At 38.4% G+C, this 10952-nt stretch overlaps 1 protein-coding gene across 1 annotated transcript in view; it reads right to left on the reverse strand.

Annotated features, from left to right (window-relative positions):
* add3b (adducin 3 (gamma) b) overlaps window positions 1-10736 on the reverse strand; it is a 36987-nt gene extending 26251 nt beyond the window's left edge. Inside the window, exon 1 of the mRNA XM_014002055.1 lies at window positions 10620-10736. The gene's annotated coding sequence lies outside the window, so the exon portion shown is untranslated. The remainder of the gene's footprint in view (window positions 1-10619) is intronic.
* Between the last annotated feature and the right edge of the window lie 216 nt (window positions 10737-10952).

Consider the following 10952-nt stretch of genomic DNA (forward strand, 5'->3'; position numbering starts at 1 on the left):
CCTAAATGCACTGAGTTGCCGCCATGTGATTGGCTGATTAGAAATTAAGTGTTAACGAGCAGTTGGACAGGTGTACCTAATAAAGTGGCCGGTGAGTGTAGTTGATTTAGTCTGTAGAACAGTCACAGGTTGCTCATTTATTAAGGTGACTTCTGTGGGTTTCTCAGCCTGCTTTGTTACAACATGAGGTGTTTATGATGCAGAGGATATTTAATGATAAAAGTATTATATGATGCAGTCAAAGCTATTGGTGCTCAGTGTGTAAATAGAAAACAAAAYAAGGATAATGGAGGTTTCAGTTATGAGCTCAGATAAAGTTCAGGTTAAAGTCTGATTTTCAGCATTCTACCTTCATAAAATACAGATTTTCTTGTTGTTTTATTAATAAAAAATAATAAAATGCTCTTCAAATGGCTGGAAAATGCATAATTTTGAGTAGATCTTTTACCACTGGACCCCCCCAGAACTGCTTCAGTCTAGCTCTGCTCGTTAACATGAACAGGTGTTCCTCATTACTGTCAGCAGATGTCACAGGTATGAGGTAGACTTTTTTGTTCTGTTTAAAATGAATTATATTGTTCACTGTTTTAATTAGACAAATTGATTTCTAAAGATAAAATAATAATATCAATAACAAAACTGTTTATTTTGGTGTGTGAATGTATGGAAATTGGCAGTGTGTTTTAGAAAATTGAAGGGGTGCCACCTCAAATCTTGCCTACAGGGCGCCAAATTGGCTAGGGCCGGCGCTGGACTTACTACATTCTTTTAAATGTAAAAGTATGAAGAAGAAAATCAGATGAAAAATAATTATTCAAGTAAATAACAAAAAACTTGTACTTGTAAARTACAGAAGTATTTGTATTTTGGTACTTTACAACTCTGCATCTAGGCCTCTAGATAGCTGCTATGGGTAATTAACTCTATGCAACAAAGGCTACGTTCACACTGCAGGTCTTAATGCTCAGTTCAGATTTTTTGAAAAAATCCGATCTTTTTGTGTGAACGTTCACATTRCATTTTAAATGTGACCTGCATCAGACCCCTGTGTGAAYGCTACACAGCACTGATGTGACACGCATGCGCAGTAAAAGATGTGACGTCTCATCAGCCGGCTTGTTTGTTTACAGAGCTAGCATGGATGCTACATTTTGCACATTGAATCGGAAGTTGTTGTTTAATCAGAGCCGATTAAATAATTATCTGACATGCTTCTTCAGTTCAGTGTTTATACTGTATCTGAACCTGCCTCTGACGGGGATGCTCCAGTGAAGCTTTTATTTTTGAACGAAACTACGAGCTGGAAAAAAGTATCGACCGAGTAGCTAACTTTAGGATCGATACTCTCCGCGACCCATGCTGGACATCGTTATTATCATACTATCTACGTGGAAAATTAAAAGTAAAAAGATGAAGCAACTGGACTTGTGTTTTGGAGCTGTAAACACATGGAGCTGCAGATTTAAACAGCGAGACTTGAGGTTAGTGTCTTATCGATCCTTCACCCCCTCCTCACTGATGAAAAAGTCGATGGAATGTGACTTGAGCGTTCACACTGCAGTCACTTTGAAAACATCAGATATACTGTATACTCCGATAAAAAGTTATAAAGTTTATTTTTTTCATCCCCCATTCGTGGCAGTGCTTAGATAGATGGCACCTTTAGCATTTGCCTATTCTGCTATACTGCCTATAAATAAAAAGCTATCCAGATATAKGGCACTTCCCAGATAGAGTGAGTTTAAATGTGCTTGGATAAGAAATATAAATACATTCAGACATCCTACTGGTTTGTACACAGTCTGCTCATAACACAAACCACACTTCAACTAAGCAGATGTGCGTAGTTAGTTGACCGTGGCAGAAATATACATATGGAGCTGAAGCAAGAAGCCTATTGTGTATCCTACAATATTCAACATTAAGATATGTTTTACTCAAGTAATATTCTTAGAGGACACTTTAACTTTTATMAAAGTAATTTTATGGTAAGATACTTGTACTTCTGCTTAAGTATCACAATGAGGTAGCCTACTACAACACTGCAAATATAATACAAAATTTGGAAAACTGCATTGGCAAACTTTTATGCTGGCTTGATTACTCAAGCTAGCCATCTTATGTTGAGTCCAAAACTAAAYGAAAATGTAAATGTGAATAAATTTTACTTTCTGAGAGATTCAATAACATTTTAATTTGTTTTAAACTTATCAAACTTATATAGCTCTTTTTAGGACACTCAAAGATGCTTGGTGGTGGTAAGCTACAATGTAGCCACAGCTACCCTGGAGCACACTGCCATGCACCAGTGCCACTGGACCCCCGACCACCACCTGTAGGTAAGGTGGTGAAATGTCTTGCTGAAGGACACAATGACTGTGACAGCTGGAATGGGGTATTGAACCGACAACCCACCAGTTACAGCCACTTCATTAATAGCTAGTTTGTTTTTTTTTACCATACACAGAAAAAAAGACCATAACCAAAATGAATTTTAATAGTTTTGCAGATTTCTTTTTCTGCCTTTTCACTGTCTTTCTGTTGCTTGTCACCCTCTGGAAAGCCATTAAAGTGTGTTAAAATGTACTCCATGTTTAAAGAATGTAACTCTGGCATGTCTAATTTTGTTCGAACCTTGCAGAGTTATTACCCTCTTTAATGAGCCACCCTCACACACACATGTATCTAGACTTAGAGGGAGACATATTGAATCACTGAATGACAAAACAATTTCAGGCAAAAGAGTTGAGTCCAGGAGGAGGGGCAGATAAGTGGACCTATTCGTTGATGTAATGAAAAGCAGAACTTTCCCACTCTGGAGCAAAGTGACCCTTCAACCCCCCTCCAAAAAATAACCTGCCCCTTGTTTTTTTGGCAGCAGGCCCAGTGAAACCACATGCAGGCTTAGATGCCTGCCTGCGCACAACAGCTCCCATCTTCCAGCTCCCACATTCTTTCTGACTATTTGAACTTTTCAGGGAAGGGAGTGTATCTGAAAAAGGGTGGGGGGCACTGACCAAATGTCAGTTCATATAAGCCGACACTTTGTTCACACAGATTGCCGCTGAGAGTAAGGAGTAAAAGGACACTTTGCCAGTAGCTGGTCCACTTTCAGATACACAAATGTTCCCTGGAATAACAAAATGAATCACTGTAGCAGGTAAAGTTTTGTGAGGTATTTGAAATGGCAGAAAATTTTCAATCATATCACTCTTCACGAGGATTAAATAGAAGATAAGCCATTGTAAGAAAGCAATAAACATAAATCCCTTTGAAGTACTGATTATAGGTTATAATCATCTCTTTACTTAAGGTGAAGCACATTAAAAGTTCCTTGAAAGAATGCATATCGCCCATTGCCTCTCATGCCAGAGTTTTRGACTAAAAATCATCTTATTTTGCAAAATGACAGACTTCCTATATAGCAGACAGGTGTGGACCAGATCTGGTGTCAAKCTAGCATTGCTGCCTGACTGCTAGCATGGCAAGTGGCTTGTCAACCACACATGGGCCTGGCAACAATGGCACTGTTTAAAGTTTAAACAGTATGATGACGTTCCACAAATTGAGGTTTGGTTTATGTGGTCCAAATGTGCCATTGCCACATCTGGACTGGTTGTATTTTGGTTTTATGGTATGTGGTGCTGACCCATGCATGGACCACCTCTGGCAAACTGCATCTGGGCCAYCTAAGAGACGCTATTCTTTGTGGTATCTGGGCAGAGTRTCAGGGCATTGTGTGCCCCAGAAYTAGGCCAGACAAATTTTGCTWYGTGAGTTGTAGCTGCTCTATTTWAACCTTGGAAATATATTTATGAGCAATGTCATGCAATATCACAAGTTGTCACTCAGATGTGTTGKGAATGACTCATCTCCATGAATTTCCAGTGCGTTCTTTGTAAAAYTGACAGAATCAGCATGGGAGGTGCCATCGCTGTGCTGGCTCCTAAAGTTCATCAGTTTTAGACAAACAATGATAATTTCGTAGAAATTGAATTAAATCAACYGAGTKGTTAGATATTTTGCTGACAGACACACAAAGTTGACTTCAATATGTTAATGCTCAGAATATGTGCTGTCTTAGCTACTACCTCATCTCATTTAAGCTCAAAATCTGTAGAATTAAACATAAACAGCTTTGTGTACAGTTGGCTGTGGCAGCCATCTTGAATTGTGTGGACTTCAAATGTTAATGAGTTAAATCTGTACATTTAGGGGTTACTTTCTGTAGGTTTTAGCATAGTTTGTTTATTTCATTCATCATTTGCTTTTTGTCAGCAGKAAATGTCATTTCTTTCAGAAGTTCTAACTTCCTCCCCTGCTTGATTCTTTTCCTTGTAAAGTGAGATAAAAAAAATAACATCTCTTTGGATTTAGTAATAACGTTTTTGATTCCCAGTTCAGTGGAAGCCAAAAAAAAAAAAAAAAGGAGTGAAAAAAAGAATCCAAACAGAACAAACTACATTTTTTGTTTTAAAATAGGAACTTTAGAAACTGCAAAATACGCAGAGCAAAAGAACACAAAAAACAAGGTTTGTCATTATCAAAGTGTAGAGAAAAGCAACAGCTGTCAGCTTGTCATGCTGGATGAAGAGCTGTTGTGAGGCAAATCCAAAGAGACATCAGCACAAAGAATAACAATCAGCGTTGTGCCGTGATTGAACTTTAGCTGTATAGCTTTAGAAAGACGACTTACAGACAGAAGAACACTGAAGTCAAAAACTGGAGCCTATGAGACCTTTTGACCTGCGAATTGTCGTTCTCACAGGAGTTTGGTCTTATCTCTGCTGCTGGTCCGTTCCAGGAGGGGTCTGGTTTCTTTTTGAACAGAAAACCAGATTTTTCTTCCTAAATGGGAAAGTAACAGAACCCATAGACATTTTGGTGCAGCAACAAGAACTAAGTGCGAGGTATTGTTTTTAATTTAGCAACTAATGAAAAGCTGACTCTTAGGTAGATGAAATCATTGGTTTAAAAYACAGCAATAGAAATTTCACAATTCAGTGTTTTTGGACTAAAAATAACAGGTTTTGGGAAATTCATCCCATGCTGTACTTATGTCTTAATCTTTTAAAAACAAAACCTATGTTCTCAAGAGGAAAACACTTTTTCTTATTAATTTTGTTTGCCAAGAATAGACTCTAATATTGTGGTAAAAGTTTCATATCCTTGCCAATCAAACATTTCTCACATTTAAAGTGTCTGTGACATGCATATTCTTCAAATACAAAAGGTCAAAGAAAACATCTTTATATTTAAGAAAGTTGGAATAACACACACAATTTTACTCATTTTGTCCCATAACTGGTATATTTTCTTTTGAACTTGGCTCAGCCAAAGTGAAACAGGAAGTGACATCAAAGGGGAACTCTTTTACAAAGAAAACTTCCTGGTCTTTGTTTATTGAAACAGTAATATTTGAACTCTGACTTTTCCTTATCCCTCTCTGATTGTGCCTCAAAATAATCTAAAGAAACATCAGATTCTTCTCTACAGTCTATGTTATTAGCTGTTGTAGCAACGCTCTGTTCACATTCAGACATTCCCCTTTGACATCACTTCCTGTTACTTCACAGGCAAATATCTCAACAACTGATCATCTCAGCAGCATACAATTTCTTTTGCAATTTTTTTTTATCATTGTCATCTTTCAAATAATGAATTCATATGTATTACAAAAATTTGACATCACAGGCACTTTAAAGCTTGCACATTTTTGTGATGATTAATTTAGAGCTTGGGATGAAGGGGTGAAAAACTTTGACTCAGGTCTGTTCGAGCGTGGTTGCCATAGTAACCCGTGCTTATGCCGTCTGTGGCAAAATTAATAAGAGAAGAGTGAATGGGTGTCAGATAGCGTGCACTTTTACAGACATCAGGGAGCTCGCTCACAAAAAGTCAAAGTCAGTACTCCACCAGCTCATAATRCATCAATGGGAACATTCTCACCTCACAAGCATGTACAACATGAACACTGGTTATCTTGACTGCCTGCTGGATCATTTCTCTTTGTAATGTAAAACAACACTTTTGTGAATTTCCTTATTACGAAGGCCATTGTCTTATTATGTTTGAAGGCTAAAATCATAACTGTTTTCTCTCAAATTACAGATAGTTTGGAAACAATGCTCAGAGGCCTCTTACGCCAGATGTTTTCCTCCCAGATTTCTGCAAGACACCTTTTTTTAAATAAACTTAATCACTCTTATCCCCCAGGGCACGCTGCATGATACAGACTGTTTTGACAGCAGAGCCATCTGGACAGCTTCATTCTTGTTTCGACAGCCTAATATTTATGTATTTTGAGTTGAAGCTCCACAGCTCTAAAAACTTAAACTTGACAAGCTAGATTMGAAGAAAGATTTTAGACTAAGTTTGAACAAGTCAAAACCTTTGTAAGGATTAATTAAAAAAATCAGTTGTCCATGTTGGAAAACATGAAAGAATAGGGGGCAAATCCGTCTGTCCGTCCGTTCGTTTTCGGCCGCTTATCCGGGGTCGGGTCGCGGAGGCAGCAGCCTAAGCAGAGAGATCTAGACTTCCCTCTCCCCAGCCACTTGGGCCAGCTCATCTGGGGGAATCCCAAGGTGTCTCCAGGCCAGCTGAGAAACATAGTCCCTCCAGCATGTCCTGGGTCTTCCTCTGGGCCTCCTCCCRRTGGGACGTRYCCGGAACACCTCACCAGGGAGGCGTCCAGAAGGCATCCTAACCAGATGCCCGAGCCACCTCAACTGGCTCCTCTTGACGTGGAGGAGCAGCGGCTCTACTGTGAGTCTCTCCCGGATGACTGAGCTTCTCACCCTATCTCTGAGGGAGAGCCCAGMCACCCTGTGAAGGAAACTCATTTTGACCGCTTGCATCCGCAATCTTGTCCTTTCTGTCACTACCCAAAGCTCCTGACCATAGATGATGGTAGGAACGTAGACCGACCGTTAAACCATGGCTTCACTATGACAGACCGGTGCTGCGCCCGCATCACTGCAGAAGCAGCACCAATCTGCCTGTCGATCTCCCACTCCATTCATCCCTCATTCATGAACAAGACCCCGAGATACTTAAACTCCTCCACTTGGGGCAGGACCTCCTCCCCGACCCTGAGAAGGCACCCTACCGTTTTCTGGCTCAAGATCATATCTCAGATTTGGAGGAACTGATCCTCATCCCGGCCGCTTCACACTCGGCTGTGAACCGTTCCTGTGAGAGCTGGAGATAATGATCAGATGAAGCCAATAGGACCACATCATCTGCAAAAAGCAGAGATGTGATCCTAAGGTCACCAAAACAGATCCCCTCAACACCTCGGCTGCGCCTAGAAATTCTGTCCATAAAAGTTATGAACAGAATCGGTGACAAAGGGCAACCTTGGCAGAGTCCAACTCTCACCGGAAACTAGGGTTGCCGGTAGGGATAAGTCAGAAAATAAAAATGTTCACTTATGTTAGTGACGTGCATAATCTTCAAATACAAAAAGCAAAAGAAAACTTCATATGAACTTGAACTTATGATATTTTACACATTTTGTCACACAACTGGCATATTTTCTCTTGAACTTGGCTCAGTCAAAATGAAACAGGAAGTGACATCAAAGGGGAACTCTTTAAGAAAGAAAACTCCCTGTTCTTTGTTAATAGAAACAATTATTTGACCTCTGAGTCTGAATCTCTATATTAGTGACTCAAAATAATCTCAAGAAACATCTGTTTTTCTCCACAGTCTTTATCTTTAGCCAATGTAACTATGCTCTGTTCACATTCAGACATTCCCCTTTGTCATCACTTCCTGTTACTGTACATGCAAATATCTCAACAACTGTTCATCTCAGAAAATGGACATTTTTTAAATTTATTTATTTTGTTTACAAATTGCTATTCAGATTATCTTTCCAAAAATGCATTGTTGTTTAATGTAAAAAAATGATGTCATAGGCACTTTAAAACTAATTTAAAGGACCAATCAGTGCATTTTTTGTTTTGTTTTCCCACTTTCAAATATTGCAAATGTTCTAAATCTAAACAAACAAGACACAGGGAGGTCAACCTCAATATTACTGTCCAAAAAACACAAACTTTCTTTTGTAGTTTTTATTGTATTGTCCTCTTTGATTCTAAGCCAAACTTTGGTCATAGAAGATGTGCTCATGGAAGAAAAGTTGTACAACTGAGTACCGTTTTTTCCCCTCCCTTCACAATACAATGCCATTGTCTGTAGCCTTACACAAACTCCACCTTTCAGCTAAAAACAGTCCCGCTACACCCTCTCAGCTGGCTGGAAGGAAACACTCTTTGAGCCTGAAATAATTGACATTGTTACAGTTGGAGCGGTGCCTTTGCAGGACTCGGACGTAGAACTGCGTCAACGTACACATGCTCRTAACCACACACACACACACTGACTGCAGCTGTGTGGAGAGAGGCAGACTTGTTTACTAAGCTGGCTAAAGTCCCTTCTGTGGTTGTTTTTGGATGGCCTCCAATGGTCAGTGTGTGGTTCACTTTAATTTAGGCCGAGGTGGTGGTCTGGCTGAGCAACTCTCTGGTGTGCTGTCACATTTATATCAAAACCATTAAAAATTAAGTAGATTTGAATTTGACTATGCCGTGAAGTTCCCTCTTACACTTCAGCTTAAATTCCAAATTTATTGTAAGTTTAGAAATATCTGAAAGAAGATGCAATTTAATATAAAAAAAACAATAGGTTAATAAAAGCTTTATATAAGTGGAAAATGTAGAAAATGCTAATCAGGTAAAGATGTAAACTGTCACAGGACCACTCGATTGCATGGGTGAAAGGGCTTCGGGTCACGACCTGCCCATTTGATGATATGGCAGTCTATAACTCAAATCACCAGACACACATATTGTGAAACCTTGTGCTCCCCCGGCTCCACATCTAAAGTAAACAAATGCTTGTGGGGAGTAATGTTTCGAGAGGGTGACTGTAATTGAAAGCAGCTGCTTGAAGCCTCTGCAGCTGGAGTTTGCGGCTCAGCTGCAAACGAGCCAGTTAGTGGAGTTTCAGCGGTACTACAGCAAAGACACAGAAAACACAGCTACTGATCTTTGTTGGGATGTTTAACATGGAAATAAAATCCCACAAAAAGTAAGACTTTAGTTCTGCAAAAAAACTGGGGCACTGTGTAAAATGTAAATAAAAACAAAATACTGTGATTTGCAAATCTCATACTGGAAACACACAAACACATTAAACGCTGAAACAAAGAAAGAAAATGAATCATAAAAAAAAGTTAATTTTGAATTTTATCACACATCTTTAAAAAGTGGTGACTGAGGCAACAAAAAACTGTAAGAGTAAATGGTATGGATAAGAAACAGCTGGAGGAGTATTTTTCAATTGTTAAATGGCAATACATAAGTGAAATGACTGGGTATGAAAAAAGTTTTCAAGAGATTTTTTTCCCCAGAAGTAAATATGGACTTAAAATAGTGGAACAAATTCAGAGTGTGTTTCAGCAAAAAAATGTTAGGCCTTTGAATATCTAATCATTTATATCAAAAGAGTTCAATAATCTGGAAAAACTGTTGCACACAAAAGATGAGTGGAAGTCTGTATTAGATTTCTGTCATCTTCAAACCGTCTTTTCAAAGACCACTTAAAATGTAATGAGACAAAAAAATATTTTGAGATTGGATGAGTCAAAGTTTGAAATTCTTTGTGGAAACCACAGAAACTATCTAACCTGTTATCTAAGCTGAGCAGAGTAACTAGCGGCATTTACTCAATTACATTTACTTGAGTAACTTTTTGAAAAAAAAACAAACAAACAAAAAAAAAACTTCTAGGAGTATTTTTACTGCACTGTACTTTTTACTTTTACTTGAGTAATTTTATTATGAAGTATTGTCACTCTTGAGTTATATTTCTGGAAACTCTGCCCACTGTAACTTCACTGAATAAAGAACAAGCTTGTTTTCACCAAAAATTCACCAGAAACACTCACACCTGCAGTTTTTGTTCATAAATTTTAAATTGAAGGAAACTGATTTGAATTTATTTTATTTGGCTTGAGTTTGTTAATTTGTAATATGTATATGAATTATTTTCATTTTAATCTTTAAAATACCAAAATTTCCACATAGCTCTATATTTTGGTCCATGATGATGTAATTTTTTAAATATTAAATGATACCTTGATCAGTGATGCAGTACTTGAATAGCCTTTTTTACCAAATACTTTTTTACTCTTACTTGAGTCATTTCTTAGATGGCTGCTTTTTACTTTAATTAGAGTGAAAATATGTTGAAGTAGTGCTACACTTACTTGAGTACAATTTTTTGCTACTCTACCCACCTCAGATGCAGAGTTAAAAGGCTGCCTCTCTGATGGTATGGAGGTACAATAATTCCAATGGCACAGGCAGCAGGAACCATCAATGTAGAACAGTATATACAGGTTTTAGAACATGAATTGCATGTGTGTTATGGTCCATTGTGAATAAAATATAGGTTTATGATATTAGTAAATCGTTACATTCAATGTTTCTTTAAAATKAATTGAAATGTCTCCACTTAGTCCACAATTAGATATGTATTCCATAACAAAATCAATCTATAAAACTCCAGACTTGCAAGAATGAAAGGCTGAAATTAAAGCAACTTACAGAGCTGTTTGTTTTCACACTGATGCTGCAGGAGAATTCGTCACGTTTTAATTCAAACTCCCACGGTTCCAGACATCACTGAGATAGATGTTTACATTATCACTTTGAGAAGGGTCATCTGGTTTCCCAGAAAAGAGGCAAGCTCTGCCTCAGATCTCCTGAACTTCCTCTGCTCCTCAGTGACGGAAGGGAAGACAATCCTGACTTGGGGTTTCAGACGTGGGGGAACTGGACTACAGAGAGTAAAATGGGAGGGACAAGCTACCAGCTCCTCCGCCATATACTGAGTGATAATGACTAATCTTTCTTAGCTGGACACGGCTGACTTCATTT

Source organism: Austrofundulus limnaeus, unplaced genomic scaffold, assembly GCF_001266775.1.
Source record: "Austrofundulus limnaeus strain Quisiro unplaced genomic scaffold, Austrofundulus_limnaeus-1.0 Scaffold0, whole genome shotgun sequence".
Lineage (NCBI taxonomy): Eukaryota > Metazoa > Chordata > Actinopteri > Cyprinodontiformes > Rivulidae > Austrofundulus > Austrofundulus limnaeus.